Genomic DNA, 19,471 nt, shown 5'->3' on the forward strand with positions numbered 1-19,471 from the left:
TACATTATTCTCTTCCCAGATGGCTGATTTCCTAAAAATGAACAACAAATACCAATAACAAAGTAAAAACATACAATGTTACAGTCCATATTCAGAGAAATCTTACTATAGCCGAAGTAGATTTTCTATTTCGAGATTAGAGGATTGCATTTAGAAACACAGCAATTTAGTGTAATATATTCCATGAATATGTAATTTTCACCAGGTCAGCCTCTTCTTTTTCATTCTCTCTATAATGCTCAAATGAGCTCTTTGCTTTCTGTTTTGCATCAAAGACAAATTACTTCTTTTCTAAACCCAGAAACAGAGGAAATATAATGAAACTCACTGTCATTTAGTCAGGCACCAGATAATAACAGTAGGGTCACTCCAACAAGGTTTAAAAGTTTTTCAGAACAGACACATCACACTCGTCATGTCCCTCCCATTCTTAGTTTGGAGTCATATGGCAAGTTATGAAATTACAAGGAAGTGTTAACCAGATAACTTTTATGAACTTCTCCGAGGCAATTCTCAAAAATTATTTTGGTTTGTTGCCCAGTTATGTAGGGAAAGAGTGAACTATAAAATATGGCAGTAGTTGATTTTCATAAATTAGCATACTAAAAGAGTATATCTAGGTCACTGAGATTTTGAATTTAGAACTTTATGAGGGATTCTCTTCTTTTTTATAGCACTGGCAGACCTTTTATACTACATACTTACTACGAATATATTTGCAAGTTCTTCTGGTATGTCCCTTGTTTTCTTTCCTTGAGTGTTACATGATCTTTTAATTACAGCTAATAATGTTGATTGAATTAGATTAATCATAATTATTTTTAGACTTTTGTTCTGCAATTTTATGTGTATGTTTTTCTCTAAGTCATCTGAGGCTCTGATTTCTTGAGACATTTATATATTAGAGTGTGGCTGACCAAATTTAGGAATACACAGCCTATTTAAGTACTTACCTCAGACAACTTTCTTGTATTAAATTAAACTTTTCAAACAAAACTCTTTGTAAAGTAACTATTCCTCAATAAATCCAATAAATAAATAAATAAATAAATAAATAATCCAACACAAGTTGGATTATTAGCTGCTTTGATTGGCTCCTGAAGGTTTTGTTTATATTATTTTAGAAAAATCCCTGGCTCATATTCTGATAATAGAGAAGTAGGTACTTATTTTCAATTCTCAAGCAAGTTTCTTCTAATTAATCCTTTAATAAGCTACCTATTTCTGGTGATAGTTTTTTTTCCCTATTTTGTTCATTGTACAGAGTTTAAGTAATAAACATCTGTATATGTTACACTTTTACTTCTATAATTTGATATTTTTGCACTACTTTGTGTATATGCACTGATCAGTGTGTTCCCTCCCAACTTCTCCAATATTTTTCCTTTGTGACATCTTTTTTTGAAATGCATTACAAACTAGTTCTTTGAGAATTTACTGCAGTGTATTTGGATCATATTAACACTCTGAACTATTCCCCAATACACACCTTTTCTTTACCCACAGAAATTGTCTTTTTTTTTTTTTTTTTTTTTTTGGTTTTTAGAGACAGGGTTTCTCTGCAGCTTTTTTAGAGCCTGTCCTGGAACTAGCTCTTGTAGACCAGGCTGGCCTCGAACTCACAGAGATCCGCGTGCCTCTGCCTCCCTAGTGCTGGGATTAAAGGCGTGCGCCACCACTGCCTGGCAGAAATTGTCTTATTTAAAAATACTCTCAAAATAAATTTTCTGCTGTCCAAATAGATGATCTTCTATTGAAGGTTTGTCCACTTACCAGGGACCAGCCAGCGCTCTCTCTCTCTCTCTCTCTCTCTCTCTCTCTCTCTCTCTCTCTCTCTCTCATCACATCAGCTATCAATTACCAGTATTCCACAGTAGATTTCTGTGTTTCTTTGTACAACTTGTCTCTCCTTTTTGTGATTTGCTCTGGTTTGAGGCTCTGGTTTGAGATTTCTCAGGTTTTACATGCACTGTTACTTCATATGTTTACCTTGTTTTCTGTATTGATTTTCTATTTTCTTTCTGCCCTTCTTTACAATAATCTCTGAGCCTTCAGAATGAATGTATGATATTCATATCCCCTTATGGCTGAGTTTTCTTTAGTCTCTTATTATCTCTTTCTTGGCCAGTTGAGTTACTATGTTAATCATACTCTAATTTGTTTATGTGATACTATATTTCTTTATTCATACTGAAACCTGATGTGCATTTTATAAAAGTGTGAAAATTTAATCACAGTATGTGTCAAATTTGATATTCCAGTGTTTCTTACATCAACTATACTAAGTTACAGAAAAGAAAATTATTAAATTAAACATTAATGCTAAGAAAGATAATATACACAACTAAGTTGATACTATGAAGCAGGTACAGTGATTTTTTATGTGTATTAGTCAACTAAATCTTCATATTTAGGAAAAGTAATGTCAAGAATATAATATTGAAACAGAAAAACATGTTTTAAACCTAAAATCTGCCACTTACCGAAAACACTGGGGACATTACTTTTTCTTTATTTATTCTCTCTCTCTCTCTCTCTCTCTCTCTCTCTTTCTCTTTCTCTCTCTGTCCTTCTCTCTGTGTGTCCTTCTCTCTCTCTGCCTTTCTATCTATTATTGTTCTATCTATAATCTATGTCCATCTCTCTATCTATCTCTCTATCTATCTATCTATCTATCTATCTATCTATCTATCTATCTATCCATATATCTGTCTGTCTATCATCTGTCTGTTTATTTATCTATCTATTCATTTTTGGTCGTAGAGATATTAATAAATATCTCATTATTGTTACTATTCACATTCTACTCAGAAGGAAATTAGACTATTAAGAATTTAAATTAGCTATCAAAGATCATGCAACTAATTTACAGTACAGCATGGATTCACACCAGCCAAGTGGAGCATAGTGCCCACAGGGTTTCCCACAATATAGCTAAGCATTTTCTGTCACCCTTTAGTCATAACGGAGCATATAAAGTAGGTGATACATCTTACGTTATTTAAAAATTAATAAATACAGCAACACAGTTGTGGGATGACTATATTTACACCATAATATCACAAAGATCCAAAAGACTACAGAACAATATTATCATACTTATGTGGTAAACAGCATGGCCAAACACAAATATGAGCTCAAATATTATATAAACACAAAAGCAGCAGGAGAATAATACCAAGCAATGAGCTGGAAGTAACTCAGATACATCAGTCAAATTAGCCAGCTTGTGATAATTGGATGTATCTCCCTAAACTAAGAATACAAAAAGATTACTTCCATCTAATTAGAAATTTTGTTAGGCACATATAGTCACAGATTCACGTCTGGAAACCTATTTTCTCTTTAAATAATTGTGGTGCTTTATACTACCTTATTTTTCTCATTGTTCTAGTTTTCCCTTTCAGTTGGTCACTAAATCAAGGGAGTAGAAAAAAAATCACTCATTGTTGCAAAGTAATTAGGTGATGAATAGTTTCTTAAAGTATAGTGATTCTTGTGTTAGATGAACAATGGCACCCAAAGCTTTGTCCAGGTGCTAATTCTCACTGTTCCTCAATATACTATTTCACATATCAAGAAAAGACAACTCATGGATATTTTAATTACAAATTCTGAGAGGCGCAGTTAATCCTGGATTATCTGGATTGCCCAGTTAGATTCCAGGCACCATAAAACAGAACTTCTCCTGAGAGTCTTTTCTATCTGTAGTTGAAAGGAAAATGAGCAGAGGATGAATTGTGCTGACTCCATGGCACTCAAAAATGACTAGGAGTCAAGGGTTGTACATGGCCACTAGAATTTCAAGAAGCTCAGGGAACACAGTTCTTCCTGAAATCACAAGAAATGTAATCCAGCTAATGCTTTGACTTTACCCGAGTGAAGATCTCCTAAATCTTCCGACCTATAGAAGTTAAAAAAATTTAACTTGACGTTAAATATGCCACTAAATTTATAGATTTATAGTAGTGTTGTAGCACAGAAATGAAAAATCAATACTACAGCAATGATAATTTCCCATAACAAATATTTACATACAGGAGATTTATTTTCACGTATTATATCTAAATTACACAATTTTTTGAAACACATTTGAAACTTAAGGCATACAAAGTCTCTTTAGCTTTTCCCCTATGAATAGTATCAACTTGACATTACCAACTGATTTTTTCCCCTAGGGTAATTTGTAATGCTGATGTACATTGTCCTATCTGCCAATCAGTTGATCTACTCAGTGTTCCTTCTTTCTCTCTACAGGTTAATGATATATTGACATGGTGTGGGAAGTCCTTCTGTGTATGTGTTGCTTTTATTGGTTAATGAATAAAGAAGCTGTTTTTGGCCAATGGCTTAACAGAATATAGCCAGGCTAAAAGATATATATATATATACACATATATACGTATGTATGTGTATATATACGTATATATGTGTGTATATACGTATATGTGTGTGTATATACGTATATATGTGTGTGTATGTGTGTATATATATATATAGAGAGAGAGAGAGAGAGAAACAGAGAGAGAGAGAGAGAGAGAGAGAGAGAGAGAGAGTAGCCTGAGTCAGAGAGAGGCCATACAGCCACCAGAGGAGAAAGATGCAAGGTGCCAGCTGGAACCTTACCAGTAGGCCATAAGCTTCGTGGTAAAATATAAAATAATAAAAATGTGTTAATTCTAAATGTAAGAACTCGCTAGCAATACACTTAAGTGATTGGCCAAGCAATGATTTAATTGATACAGTTTTTGTGTGATTATTTAGTGAGTCAACATTGACCAAGTGCTGAGATAATATATTAATATTAGCCTAAGCAAAAAAAAATGTAGTTTAAACATTTTCACTTCAGTGAAAAGGTCAAGTTGAGGCACACAGTTTGAGCCTAAAGTATGATTGTGAGCCCAAACAAGTGTGATTTTCCAGGAATTAGGAATTCAAATGAGCCAGAGTGAAAATTCAGAAATTCCATGCTCTGCTATACAGATTGAGAAAAAGTAAAAGAAGATGCCTTCAGTATTTAGATAACACCACTGCATTTATTGGTAAATAATATCCAAGTATAGTAATGGTAGTTAATAAACCAAATTTCACTTTGTTCTTCTCAATAAGAGTGGTGATAGGCAGAAGCAATCCTCCCCCTCCAAGCACTACACTGGCAGTATATAGATATGAAGTTAGTCCTAATTGTGAAAATTTAAAGTTTATCAGATAATGAAATTCTGGAACCCAAAGATACTCATTTTCTCACAATTGATTTCTGCCTTGTCAGAAAGAATTTGGTGGAACTGTTATTTATAGCTTTAATAGAATTATATCCTGCATCTAAATAATCCCATTTGTAAACCATCTATGTCTTTTTTTTTTTTTTTTTAGGTTTGGGTACACTAAGAGTCTCTCTCACTTTCTCTGCTTAAATATCATGACTTTCATTTCTGGTTCCTGACTATCATGACGGTCCCTGCATGTCCATACCAAATGTTATCAAAAACTATGTAGATTATTTAGCTCTTCTTCATCTGCTGCTAGATTAAAACATAGCCCCCTTGTTTCTTTTTCTTCAAAAATCCTCTATTGTACTTCTTTTCACACCCCTTCCAACTCATGAAATTTCTTTTTTTGTAGTTGTTGTCATATGCATATATGTATATACACATATATTCTTAAATATTATCTCTTCTGTTGATACAATGTTACTCGTATCTATGTTTGTTTTCACTGCTAATCCATTGATACTGGATAATAGCTGTAATACTTTTCCATAGGAAAGGAAGTCTCTCCTGTTCCTAGTTTTCGGGCCTGTCAATGAAAACCTAAGTACTCGGTGCTAGTGAAGCCCTGGTAATCAGAGAAGAATCTATATCAAGTAATTTACTTAACCAGTATCATCCCTACTAACAATCTATAAAAGGCTTGTCATTATATACACAGAAAAGTGTAGTCTTCAGCCCCGATCTTTGCAATGTAAATGTCACTTTGCAAATATGGAACCCAGTACTATAAAAAAAATCAGAGTTGTAAATCCCAGTCGCAGTGGACACACCTACAAACAATGCCACATCTGAAACTCGGGGACGATTGTAGATGCAGTGCCAGAAAATATTGTAAGAACCATATTATCAGGCAGTTATCTATGAGCTTGTGTCTTCCAGTAATATCTGAAGTTACAACCACAAAGCTTGATCAACATGTCTACTCACATGTGATCTGAATAAGAATGATATCAATGAACAAGCCAAACTAGATGGGGGAAAGCCCATGATGCCTACAAGCTTTGAGCTTCGTTATATGACTTTGTCTTCTCTAGAAGGCAGTATTCCCTCAATGTCTATCTGTCATAGGTTATCCAATGTACATATTTAATTTATTTAAACTATATCAGAATTTATCTAAATAAAGCATTACATGCAAGCTAAAATAATTATGTGTGCATTCCTGAAACCATTTTTTTGCTATCATTAATTTTTCAATTATTTTTTTTTGCCAGATCAAAAAACAAAAGCCAACAACAACAACAACAATTTGCCATTATTGCTTTGCATTAGATTATTCATTCTGTGGGTGTTTATAGACTTAGAAAGAAAAAATTCAAAACATACATTCAGAAAAATATTCAGGAATAGTCTTCAAATTTTATAAATAATAAAACTTTAAAAGGTCACATTTAGTATAATACAAACTCACATTCAATCACAAGATTAATCTATGGGCAGTATCTATTAAAGGTTACCACTACCAGGTAGGACTATAGTATTCAGTCTCTTTCCAATAACTTAAAATATTGTTTCTGACCTTGGCTGGTTCTGTCATTTTTTTTTTGTCCTTTGTATTTTACTTTCACTGAAAATAGATTTTTTTTTCCTACAATATGTTCTGATTACAGTTTTTCCTTCCCCCACTCCTCCAAGATCCTGCTCATTTTCCTTCCTATTAGTATCCACATGCTTTCTGTCTCTAGGTAGAAAACAAATAGACTCAAGAGTCAAATCATAAAGCAAGATAAAATAATGGCAGACAAAGCAGAGTAGGGCAATACAAACAGAAGAAAAAGAGCGGGACATCAGGATCGTCACTTCCAGGGCTATACCAACTATGCTACCAGCCAGAGAGGGCAGCAGACACTAAGGAGTAGAATACCCACCAAAAGAGACAAGACCTGACTGACTTTTTCTTTTTTCTTTTTATTTTATTTTTAAATTTAGAACAAAAGCATTCTTCTTTTTCTCATTTTTTTTATTAAAGATTTCCATCTCCTCACCTCCTCCTCCCCTTCCCTCCCCTCCCTTCCACCCATACCCCCACTCCCTCCCTCTCCAGGCCAAAGAGCCATCAGGGTTCCCTACACTATGTTAAGTCCAAGGTCCTCCCAACTCCCCCCAGGTCCAGGAAGATGAGCAACCAAACTGACAAGGCTCCCACAGAGCCCGTCCATGCTCTAGAGTCCAAGCCCATCGCCATTGTCCTTGGCTTCTCAGTCCTCCTCCACCGTCAGCCACATTCAGAGAGTCCGGTTTGGTTGCCTGTTCCATCAGTCCCATTCCAACTGGACTTGGTGGTCTCCCGTTAGTTCTGTCCCACCGTCTCAATGGGTGAAAGCACCCCTCACGGTCCTGACTTCCATGCTCATGATCTCCCTCCTTTTGCTCCTCATCAGGACCTTGGGAGCTCAGTCTGGTGCTCCAATGTGGGGCTCTGCCTGACTGACTTTTTCATTTACAAGTTTTTGTGTGTGCTCTCCATAGCAAGGCTTGCTGACTCGGTGATTTTAAGTAATCAGTGAATTAACACAATTAAGAACTTATTTTTAATACTCAACTATCGAGAATCATTATAGTCAGATACTGAAAATAAAGTGAGAAAAAATTAAAGTAGATGTCAGATTTCTTATGGCTAGATTTATAATAGAAAAATAGATACAAATATATCTCATTTTCTAATTTAAAATGGCACCAAAATAAATACAATGTGGCACAGTACATTAATCTGCCTAGTATCAAATGATTTCTGCTATTTACCATCAATAAAGAAACATGCACACACACACACGCGCAGCAAGGAATAGTGAAAATTCAAAACCTATCCAGATTAAATTGCTTTTATATTGATGTCATCTCCAGGGATGTTTTGGGGATTGGAATTCTTGCTTTGATCACCCTGACATTATTGTTCATTGGAATGCACATGAGAAATTGCTCATCAAACACATAAAGTTTTTGATAAGATTGGAATGTAAAACCAATCCCTGGGGCTTGTCTTAATTCTCAAGCAATTTCATAGCTGGAGTTTAAATTTAAGTCCTATCAAAGCTTAAATAAGAATTGTTTTCAGACTTCTTAAACAGGGAATAGGAAAAAAAATGTTTCTACGCTTAACTGGGATTGTTGGAACATTCAGATTTCTGGAAGCATCATAATTTTTGTATATGCATGATTTTTGTTAAAGACTTCCATTTATATAAACTGTATAACTTAATTGAATTAAATAAAGATATATGTTTCATTCTTTAAAATGGACTGCAAAAGCAATGGTGATAAGAAAGTAACTGGGTTTTCTGGAAACATGAAAATGATTTGTTGCCTCAAACCTCTGAAATTAACTTTCAATCATTATTTCAACAACTATTTGTCAATATGTGCTAGATAAAATATTGTTATGGTTTACATAGTGGAATAAACACATTGGAAGAAAAAAATAGAGAGAACAATGTCTCCAAAATACTTTACTTTGTGTTTGAACTGAATGAAATGAAGTAGTAAGACAATCAAGGGTAGCACTTTACAGTGAGAGATAGACTCTTAATGTGTGAAAACAAGGAAAGCAAGTCAGTGGGGTGTGTACTATTTAATGGAGCCAGGGAAAGTGTTGGCTTTATGAGACCTCTGATGTCTGATATGGACTATTTATACAGTGTTGGGAAGGAATGATCTTACAATGTGCTTACAAATGCACAATGGAGTTATAAGGAATAACTTTCCTCAATATGCTAAGAATTTCATTAACTTTGTACTTTAAAGGAATCACTGTAAGAGCTATAGATGTTCTCTGTGAGAGCTCAAAGATTCTTTGGAGGCCACTGCCATGTCCAGAGGAGAGGGAATACCATTGTGAGAAATGGTGGTTTTGTTGGAGGAACCTAACTGACTTACTAGTTGAAAAGGTAAAAGCTTTGTTTGAAAAGATCTAGAATTTCCTACTCCTTAGATCCTGACCACCAACTAATAAACAAAGGCTTCATCAGCTGCATTTTTATATATTTTTATATATTTATATATATTTTATATATTCATATATATTTTATATTTTTACATATTTCTATTGAGAAATAGCACCTTTTAGAATTGCTTTTCCTTCTTCTGAATAACCAATCAAATTGAATAGCTTCTTCTAGAATATGGTTTTTAATCTATCAGAGTAGCTCACTATTTTATTTTCACCTCTCCCCATTTTAAGATACGTACACATAAGAAATAAGCTTTAGAATTCTCCAAAGAATCAATGAAACAAGAAGCTGGTTCTTGGAGAAAATCAACAAGATTGACAAACCCCTAGCCAAACTAATCAAACGGCAGAGAGAGAACACACAAATTAATAAGATCAGAAATGAAAAAGGGGACATAACCACAGACACAGAGGAAATTCAAAGAATCATTAGATCTTACTACAAAAGCCTATATGCCACAAAATTGGAAAATGTAAAAGAAATGGACATTTTTTAGATAAGTACCATATACCAAAGTTAAACCAGGACCAGGTAAATGCTCTAAATAGTCCTGTTAGTCGCGAAGAATTGGAAACTGTTATCAGAAACCTCCCTACCAAAAAGAGCCCAGGACCTGATGGGTTCAATGCAGAATTCTACCAGAACTTCCAAGAAGACCTAATACCTATACTCCTTAAGGTATTTCATAATATAGAAACAGAACAGTCGTTGCCAAATTCCTTTTATGAAGCTACAATTACCCTGATACCTAAACCACACAAAGACTTAACCAAGAAAGAAAATTACAAGCCAATCTCACTCATGAACATCGATGCAAAAATTCTCAATAAAATACTGGCAAACAGAATCCAAGAACACATTAGAAAAATTATCCACTATGTGAAGTGGAGGATGGGAAGAGCTTGGGGGAATAGGATGGTTGGGATATAGGAAGGGTGGATATGGAAACAAGGAATTATATATCTTACTTAAGGGAGCCATTCTAGGGTTGGCAGAGACTTGACTCTAGAGGGGTTCCCAGGTGTCCAGGAAGACGCCCCCAGCTAGGTCCTTGGGCAGCTGAGGAGAGGGTGCCAGAAATGTACAGATCCTATTGCCATACTCATGAATATCTTGCATATCACCATAGAACCTTCACCTGGCATTGGATGGAGAAAATGACAGAGCCCCACATAGGAGCACCGGACTGAGCTACCAAGGTCCCGTTGAGGAGCAAAAGGAGGGAGATCATGAGCAAGGAAGTCAGGACCGTGAGGAGTGCGTTTACCCATTGAGACGGTGGGACAGATCTAACGGGAGACCACCAAGTCCAGTTGGAATGGGACTGATGGAACAGTGAACCAAACCGGACTCTCTGAATGTGGCTGATGGTGGAGGAGGACTGAGAAACCAAAGACAACGGCAATGAACGTGAACTCTACAGCATGGACAGGCTCACTGTGAGCCTTGTCAGTTTGGTTGCTCACCTTCCTGGACTTAGGGGGAGCTGGGAGGACCTTGGACTTAACATAGTGAAGGGAACCCTGATGGCTCTTTGTCTTGGAGAGGGGTGGAGTGGGGGTATGGGTGGAAGGGAGGGGAGGGAAAGGGGAAGAGGAGGGAAGGAGATAGAAATCTTTAATAAAAAAAATGAGGAAAAATAAATAAATAAATAAATAAATTTAAAAACAAAAAGAATGACTAATAGCTTCCCTGTCCATGTCCTTCAAGTCAACAAGTCTTATCTAATCATTTAAAGCACTCGGATCTTAATGCAGCATTGGAATCACATGGATCTTATGCTTCCTATTAAACTCTTCAGTCACCTGCCAGCCAGGCATTTCCCTAGTTTTCTCCTTCCTAGTATAAAACACTTCCTAGATGTGCAGATTGGGCAGACAGCTGGTGAATGTGCTGTAAGAACACCATCTTTACAAATTAAAAAACCACAGCTCTTTGAGCGAATTACAACAGTACACAGAAGGACAAACAAGGCCCCATGTTCAATACTATCCTACCAAAATAAATAAATAAAGCCTAGAGTGTTGGTAAAAAAAAAAATTATTTTTAGAGGTTGTCATGTGGATGTACATAAAGTCTCTTAGTGTTCCAGAAATAATCACATTTAAATACACAGGGAGACCACGGCTTACTTCTATCTCTCAATACAGAGCCCAAATCACACAATTATATGACTAGAAAGATCAGAGAGAGTACTAATTCTTCTATGTGGCTATTTTGTTGGCTAAGTTCTTTTCTAAGTTTTTTCTTTTTTGATTTTTATTGAGCTCTACATTTTTTCTCTGCTCCCCTCTCTGCCTCTCTCCTCCCCCATTCAACCCTCCCCCAAGGTACCCATGCTCCCAATTTACTCAGGAGATCTTATCTTTTCCTACTTCCCATGTACATTAGATCTATGTAAGTCTCTCTTAGTGTCCGCATTGTTGTCTAAGTTCTCTGAGATTGTGGTTTGTAGGCTGGTTTTCTTTGCTTTATGTTTAAAAACTGTGTATGAGTGAGTACATGTGATAATTGTCTTTTAATAATTGTCTTTCTGTTTCTGGGTTACCTCACTCAAAATAATGTTTTCTATCTCCATCCATTTTCCTGCAAAATTCAAGCTGTCATTATTTTTTTTTCTCCTGTGTAGTACTCCATTGTGTAAATGTACCAGATTTTCCTTATCCATTCTTTGGTTGAGGGGCATCTAGGTTGTTTCTCGGTTCTGGCTATGACAATCAAAGCTCAAACATTTTATTAAATGTCTTTTTGCTCTACTTATTAAAGGGAGTTAGTTGAGTATATTCTCAATGATTGTTGGGATCACATGATATAAATGATCTACGAAACAAATGAGGTTCACATCTTTTCATGAGAGTACATAAGAGGGAAAATTTACAATACATGAGTATTTTATACCATAATTTTTAAAATAACTTTTATAACTTGAATTTATATACTATCAGATTACAAGTCTGACACAGGTCTACTTAAATTAGTATTAAGGAGTTGGTGAGCTATTTCTGCTCAGAGGACTTGATGAAAAAATGGATTTCTTGTCTTCCCAGTGTTCCAAAATTACTTGTTTTCATTGGTTTGTGTTCTCTTTCCGATCTTCAAAGCAACCATGCTGTGTTCTATTATGCCTTCCTTCCATACGCATATCTACCTTTTAGTCACCCACACTTATTAAAAAAAAAAAAAACCTCTTTATAAATTCTTTAATGAGAAGGGAATGCAGGAACTGAAAAGCCATAATGGATGCATCAGAAAATCAACCATACATAAGGAGCTTGTAATTCTCCAGAACAACCCTAGTCTCAGAGTCATAGAATGCCCTATACTTCCCAGTTTTCTAAAACATACTTTCTTGAACTTGTATGGTATGCTTTTCACCTCCACTTCAAGGAAAGCAAATGTCCCTGTTTATCTAAATCAGATTCTAACTCATCTAGTAATTATGCTTGTTCTTCCTGAATCAATTAGAACAAGACGTTCTATTTTTCATTTGTTCATGTACCCTAATCTTATTTTAAACTCCATGTCCCCTTTTCCTAAAATACATAGTTGAAAACCAAAAATACACATGCCAATCACCCATTGAATCATTAATTGTTTAACAGATAAAATAATAGTCATTTCTTTCTCCCATCCTACCTCCATCCCCATGAGATCTAGCCTCCTGATATAGGCACAAAAAATCCCTAGTTCCTCCTTTGGTCTGTTTGAAGCATTCCTCTTAATTTAGTTCCATTCTTTATTACTCCCCAGTGACAGGAGTCTCTCTCTACCTGGGGTCCACAGCCACAACACTTGAATAGAACCCAGATAAGTTACCTCCATCCTTTTCCCCTTCTTCTTTTTGGTCTTATCAGAGTATTTTTAGACTTGTCGCTGCCCAGTGCTTACTCTATCATCTACCCCATTTGCACTTATTTGGCCATGGATATGATACTACTAATTCTGCCTCTACCATCAATTATGGAGGCAGACCTGTCCCCAGCTTAAGATTCAGACTCAGTCCACTATCTTAACTTGGTAGCTTCTCACTCACCATGCCATAATGTGCAATAATGACAAAAATATTATCAGAGCAATCAAGCATATTTAGGTTGGATATAAAGGCCATTCCATTAGATGGGACCCTTAGCTGAGATTGCCAGTTCCAGTTACTGAGAGTAGACAGGTCCAGGGCCCAGGAGAAGACCATTTCCTATTCTTCTGTTAAAGGAATGTAGCAATAAAACGATTTTGAATGATGTAATGCTATTACTGTCTGTTAGTGCATCATTTAACCATCATCGGAGAAGATTCTTCTTACAGTAGATGTTGGTTTACAGAGGGATCTATATCTACATAATGTGCAAAATGACAGACATTGAAACATTCAACCCTCAAAGAGATGTCTTCATCAAACCCCTCCTTTCAAGGCTCGGGGTTCTATGTGTAAGAGGAGGTAGAAGATTTTTAACACCTGGAGAGGGTGGGGGCCTAAAAGAAAGCAGTTTCTTTTAGACAGAACATGGCTGATACAGGTATGAACTCCCAGTGAGTGTGATAGTACTCACAGGACCTGCACAAATTAAAAAGCAGATGAAATCACACAATGGAGAATGTGAATTTGACACAAATTCCTAACCTGACCAAAAATAAAAAAAAAATCTTTTTAACTAGCAATCTTTAGGAAAGGGAAAAGCATTTTTTATCCAAACGAGTGTGACAGTATTTATATTAAACAAGCATCTTCATGGCAGATTTTGAGTTCAGGAGAAGTTGGCCAACAAAAAATGGACTTGATTTTTGTTTTTTTGGCATGTGTATGTTTTTTCTTGTTTTATTTTCATATTTCTCTTTTTCTCCTTCTATTTTATTTTTAAAAAGAATCTTATTTAACATCCTAATTCCAGTTACCTCTCCCTTCTTCCCCTTCTCCCACTCATCCCACTTTTCTTTATCTCAAACTGCCCTTCCTTCAAATGGTTAGGCCTCTCATGGCAAGTCAAAAAGTCTGTCACATCACTTAAGGCAGGACCAAGTTCCTCCCTTTGTATCTAGGCTGAGAAAAGTATCACTCCATAGGGAATGGTCTGCAAAGAGCCAGATTATGCGCTAGGGTTAAATACTGGTTCCACTACTAGTGACCCCACAAACTGCCTATGCCACACAAATGTCACCCACCTTCAGAGAGCCAATTCGGTCTTATCCTGGTTTCCCAGCTGTCATTCCAGGGACAGTGAGCTTACGCTAGCTCGAGTCAACTGTTTTTGTGGGTTTCTCCATCATGGTCTTAGCCCCTTTGCTTATAACGCTCCTCTCTATGACTGGAATCAAGGAATTAAGTCCAGTACTTAGCTTTGGATCTCTGCATCTGCTTCCATTAGTTACTGGAAGAAGGTTCTATGGCAACAATTAAGTTACTCATCAATCTTATTATGGGGGAAGAGCAGTTTAGGTACCCTATCCACTATTGCTTGGATTCTTAGTAGGTATCACCGTTGTGGTTTACTGCGAGTTTTCCTAGTACCTGGTGTCTCCCTAACCCCTCCATGGCTCCCTCTATCAAGATATCTCTTTCCTTGCCCTAGCTCTCTGTTTTTTACCCAATTCCATCTTCCTGATCCCTCATGTCTCCTCTCAGGTCCTCTTCTCTCCTCCCCATTCCCTACCACCTTCCCACCCTGCCCCCATTCTGCCAATTTACTAAGGAGACCTTGTATAATTCCCCTTCCTGGGGGATCCATGCATGTCTTTCTTATGGTTTTGTTTCCTGTCTTTTCTGGGATTGTGTACTTTAGGCTGGTTACCTTTTGTTTTATGTCTATATCTGCTTTTGTGTGAGTACAAACGGTGTTTGTCTTTCTGTGTCTGGGTTACTTCTCTGTTTGTTTGCTTTCATTTTTTTCCCCTGAGAAATAAGGACATTGAAGTTAGATGGATAGAGAGACAGGAAAATATATAAAGAGTTGGAGGAAGGGAAAGAATATGATCAAAATAGATTATATAAGAAAAGTCAATAAAAATAGTCTTCTTGCTTAGTACTCTAAAACATAGCTAAATTTAATAAATATTGAATGCTTCCAGGATCCTTTATGGTAATTGTTCTCAATATTCTTAATGACAAAAAGATTCTTTTCATTTTCTCATTTGGCTGCATAATATATCATTTTATGAAATCATAAGGCAACACAGATTTTATTGTATTAAGAAAAAGTCATGGTATTCAGTAATCCAGGGTAGGGTGGTGGTTATTTTAATATTTGCTAAGACTAATTTTCCAGTCTTCTTTCGTTGAAAACTTTAAAATACCTTATTTGTATTCTTCTTTAAATGAGCAAGGGGAATACTCAAACCACAAAAGACTTACAGTAACTTGTATGCCAGTGGGAAATTAAATATTTTTAATAAAATATTGCAGTGTATTATCTTACATTTTGTGTGGTGTGATCTGTAATACAAATATGCTTCTCCGAGTATTAGGGAAAACGTGCTGAGAAACTCCTAAGGGTCACCTGCAGGTAATGCAATGTGAATGCAATTGCTTCAATAGCAACTCTGAGACTTCCCACATGTTCTGGCACAGAAAGCTGAGATTCCCATAAAAATGAGAACATGCACAAAGTAGAAAAATCAAATCTCTAAATTAGAAGTCTATGAAATCAGCAGCCCATGATATTCTAATCCTGACTACATCATTTCAGTCAGTTCAGGAATCTCCAATCTATAATTATTGAATCTTCTGACCATTAAAGCAAGCTTCACTGTAAACAGTACAATTCTAGTTCTCCATAGCAACACCAGGAGATATAAAAAAATTAAAACAGAAAACTAATATGCATGACATAATTTCACAATCCCTTGGTAGGTAAAATGCATTTACAACTAATAAAATTGTATTATCAGTGAAAACCCAGAAGATAACTTTATATGTATTTTAAACTTAAAACAAGGACTTTAGACTAAGTTTCTTGGTATTGTTAATGTTTATTGGGAAAAAATGCCTGTTTTTCCACTCTGCTTTCCTGAGAACATTAAATTCATGGAAACTACTTCATCTGCCTCCCTTAATAATTACAAGGAATGACGAGGAACTATTCATTTTTGAGATTCATATTTTACTTTATTGTTTGCCTTTCCCCTAGAATTGGTCTTTCATTGCTCCAAATAGTTATTTGCTTATGGTGTATTTATCATTCTTCAATATTGAGAAATACATCTGTATCATTTAATGTAAGTCTTTCAAAAGGTAACCAAATTTTAACTTTAGACTATTATTTTATCATGAAATAAACTCTGACATTTAGTTTTGAGATGCTTAATTTGGTTGATGGTCTCTTTTTCTCTCTCTGTCTCTGTCTCTCTCTCTGTGTGTGTGATTGTGTTTGATTCCCTCTATTATGTTGTCTACAGCATTGATATTATATAGTACCACTCATTTTTGAGAGCAAAACAAAAGAAATTTAACAGAGATAAACCATCAATTAGAGTGAAGTGATAAGCTGGCATTGCTGATATTAATTATTAATAATTATTATAACTGTGCTGTTATTAAATGTAATTAGCACATAATTCTTTTGAACACTGCTTGAAGACTATAATGGGAAAAGTAAATTTATCTTCAAAATTGAATTAGTTAATATAACACTAAATGCTAATTCTCTAATAAGAAAACTTATTTACTTATTTCAAAAATAAAATCACTCAATGAGTCATAAATGAATAAATATTTGTAGATTATTCATTCATTTATTTATTTTTAATGTGGACCAGTGACTTTTATTTTCACTTACTGGAAGTCCAGCATGTTAAATTTGGGTAAATTTAAAAATGCCATCTTACTGAATTCAAAATAGATTATCTAGTTTAGATATGTTTGAAAATAATGTTATTGGATGGTTTTCATGGGATTATTGGGTTGAAGAACAAGTTTTTAAGAGTGAATATTTTCTTAAAGCATTACTTTTTAATTATTTAGAATCCATAGTTTAAAATATTGCCACTTTTAAATTTATAAAATTATTTCTTGTGTTAAAAGAGGAATTTAAATGACATCTGTATACCTTTCTAAATTATCTTTAAAACTTTCATTCAGATTCTAATTTTTTTAAAGAGCTATGGTTAACTGCTCATTAACAAAGCCACCAATAAAATGTTCAACATCCAAGCTCAATACAGTGGTATTTTATCTGACTCCATAGCTCCATTCACACTTTCTTTTAGTAAGGAGGCCAGTTGTTGGTTTCCAGGTAGGTGCCCAGACTCCTAATATAATCACACAACTATATTAATTAAATCACTGCTTGGCCCATTAGCTCTAGCTTCTTATTTACTAACTCTTACATCTTAATTTAACCCATCTCCATTAATCTGTGTATTGCCACACAGCAGTGGCTTGCTGGCAGAGTTTTGGCCTGTCTGTCTCTTGCAGCGGCTCCATGGCTTCTCTGTGACTCCACCTTCTTCTGCCCAGCAGTCAGTTTAGGTTTCTCTGCCTACCTAAGATCTGCCCTATCAACAGGCCAAGGCAGTTTCTTTATTCACCAGTGATAATCACAGCATACAAAGGGGAATCCCACATCACTTCTTTACACAAAACAAAAAAACCTGTAAATCATATCTCCAGGATCATTCCATTACTGGGAGATCAAATCTTTAATAACATTCCTATTCAGTTTTTTATGTTTATGTGGTAAAATGAAGTGAAAAACTAAGCTATCTTAGATACCCAAAATGTCTACATGAAGACCAAATGAAAATATATATTTGTATTACCTCATTGAGTGTAACAATTACACTAGCCATATTATTTCTGAAATAGTATGATTTTCATGGAAACATAATTTTATTCTGGTAATGGTCATTTAAATTGCTCTTGAATGTTATCATAAATAAACATTCTTTTCAATAATAAGGTTAGATATTACCCTCTTAGAGTTTTTCTTGGCAGTATAATTGATGCCTTTACAATAGGACTCACTGTTATGAAGAAACAAGACATTCTAGTTCCTAATAAGATTTTTCTACATTATAAATGCATCTATTACAAGCATTGCATATTATCAATAATGCATTGCATTCAAAAATTTATCATCGTTGAATACTTATGTTTCATGCACTACCTCATTTCATATCACTTTGTTTTATGTTTGTTCTTTTAAAGATAGTACCATTTTAAAAGACCCCAATACATACTCATATATTAAAATTTTAAACCTCTATTATATATATATATATATACATACATATATATGAAATATGGATTCAGCAGTGTTTTCAAGTTAAAGTGACCTTGGCAAGTCATTAACTACTCATAGCTCAATTTTCCTATTTCCAAGATATGACAACAGTACCTTCCTCTATTTGCTATGAAAGGGGTGAAAGTAAAGATAAGGTAAGTTCTCCCAGGGCATAAAATATCTCCTGATAGTAAATGGAATATTTTATATAAACTGAATTAACTGTTTCCAACCACTATGTTTAAGTAACTATCAAAAATTCTAAAGAAATTCAAATCACAGAAATAAAAATGTACCAAAATATTAGATCAAGTACTCATTTGATTTGGAGATGCCCAAGTACACTTTCATTGTGATAAACATAAATTGGCAAGAAAATGAAAGATGAAAGAAAGTAGCACTATAATATACTATGTTGATAAATACAATTTCTCTGTGGACATATTCGTTCTATTTGAATCTCCTAGTAAATTGGTGGACTCTACAATAGTTTGTTGCAGATATAGCAAGTCCTAACCTAAGTCTTAACTTACAAAATCTTTAATTATTTCCTGCCTATGATGTGACTATCTGGTAATATTTTTCCTTTGTGTCAGAGCTATATCAAATTTTGTCCCAAAGATTTGGTCATCTCATGGTTGCTTCTCCACTGATGAATGTACAAGGTGGTGGTAATTACCATACTCTCTGATTAGAAAAGCCATCAACTAACAATTCTCATCCTAATGGAACCTCTCTTCTCACACAGAGACAAGACTTTCTATGGAGTCTCGGAGGGGCTGTCAATTCTCCCACAACCTGTTATGAAATCATCTGTCTCATTCTTCTCACTTGCTTGCATTCTCATGGTTTTTATAATCAGTGCTGAGATGTGTATCTGAATCCATGATTCTCTCTCTTTTCTTGAGAATGAAATGAAATTGAATAAATAAAAATATTCAAAGGCATCTACTTGTTTTCCTGTGCAGAGAGACAATAAATTTAAAGCATAGGTTTAGTTTTATATGTGATGTCTTGGGAATCCAGATTATGTTGATTTATG

This window comes from Arvicola amphibius, chromosome 11, assembly GCF_903992535.2.
Source record: "Arvicola amphibius chromosome 11, mArvAmp1.2, whole genome shotgun sequence".
NCBI lineage: Eukaryota > Metazoa > Chordata > Mammalia > Rodentia > Cricetidae > Arvicola > Arvicola amphibius.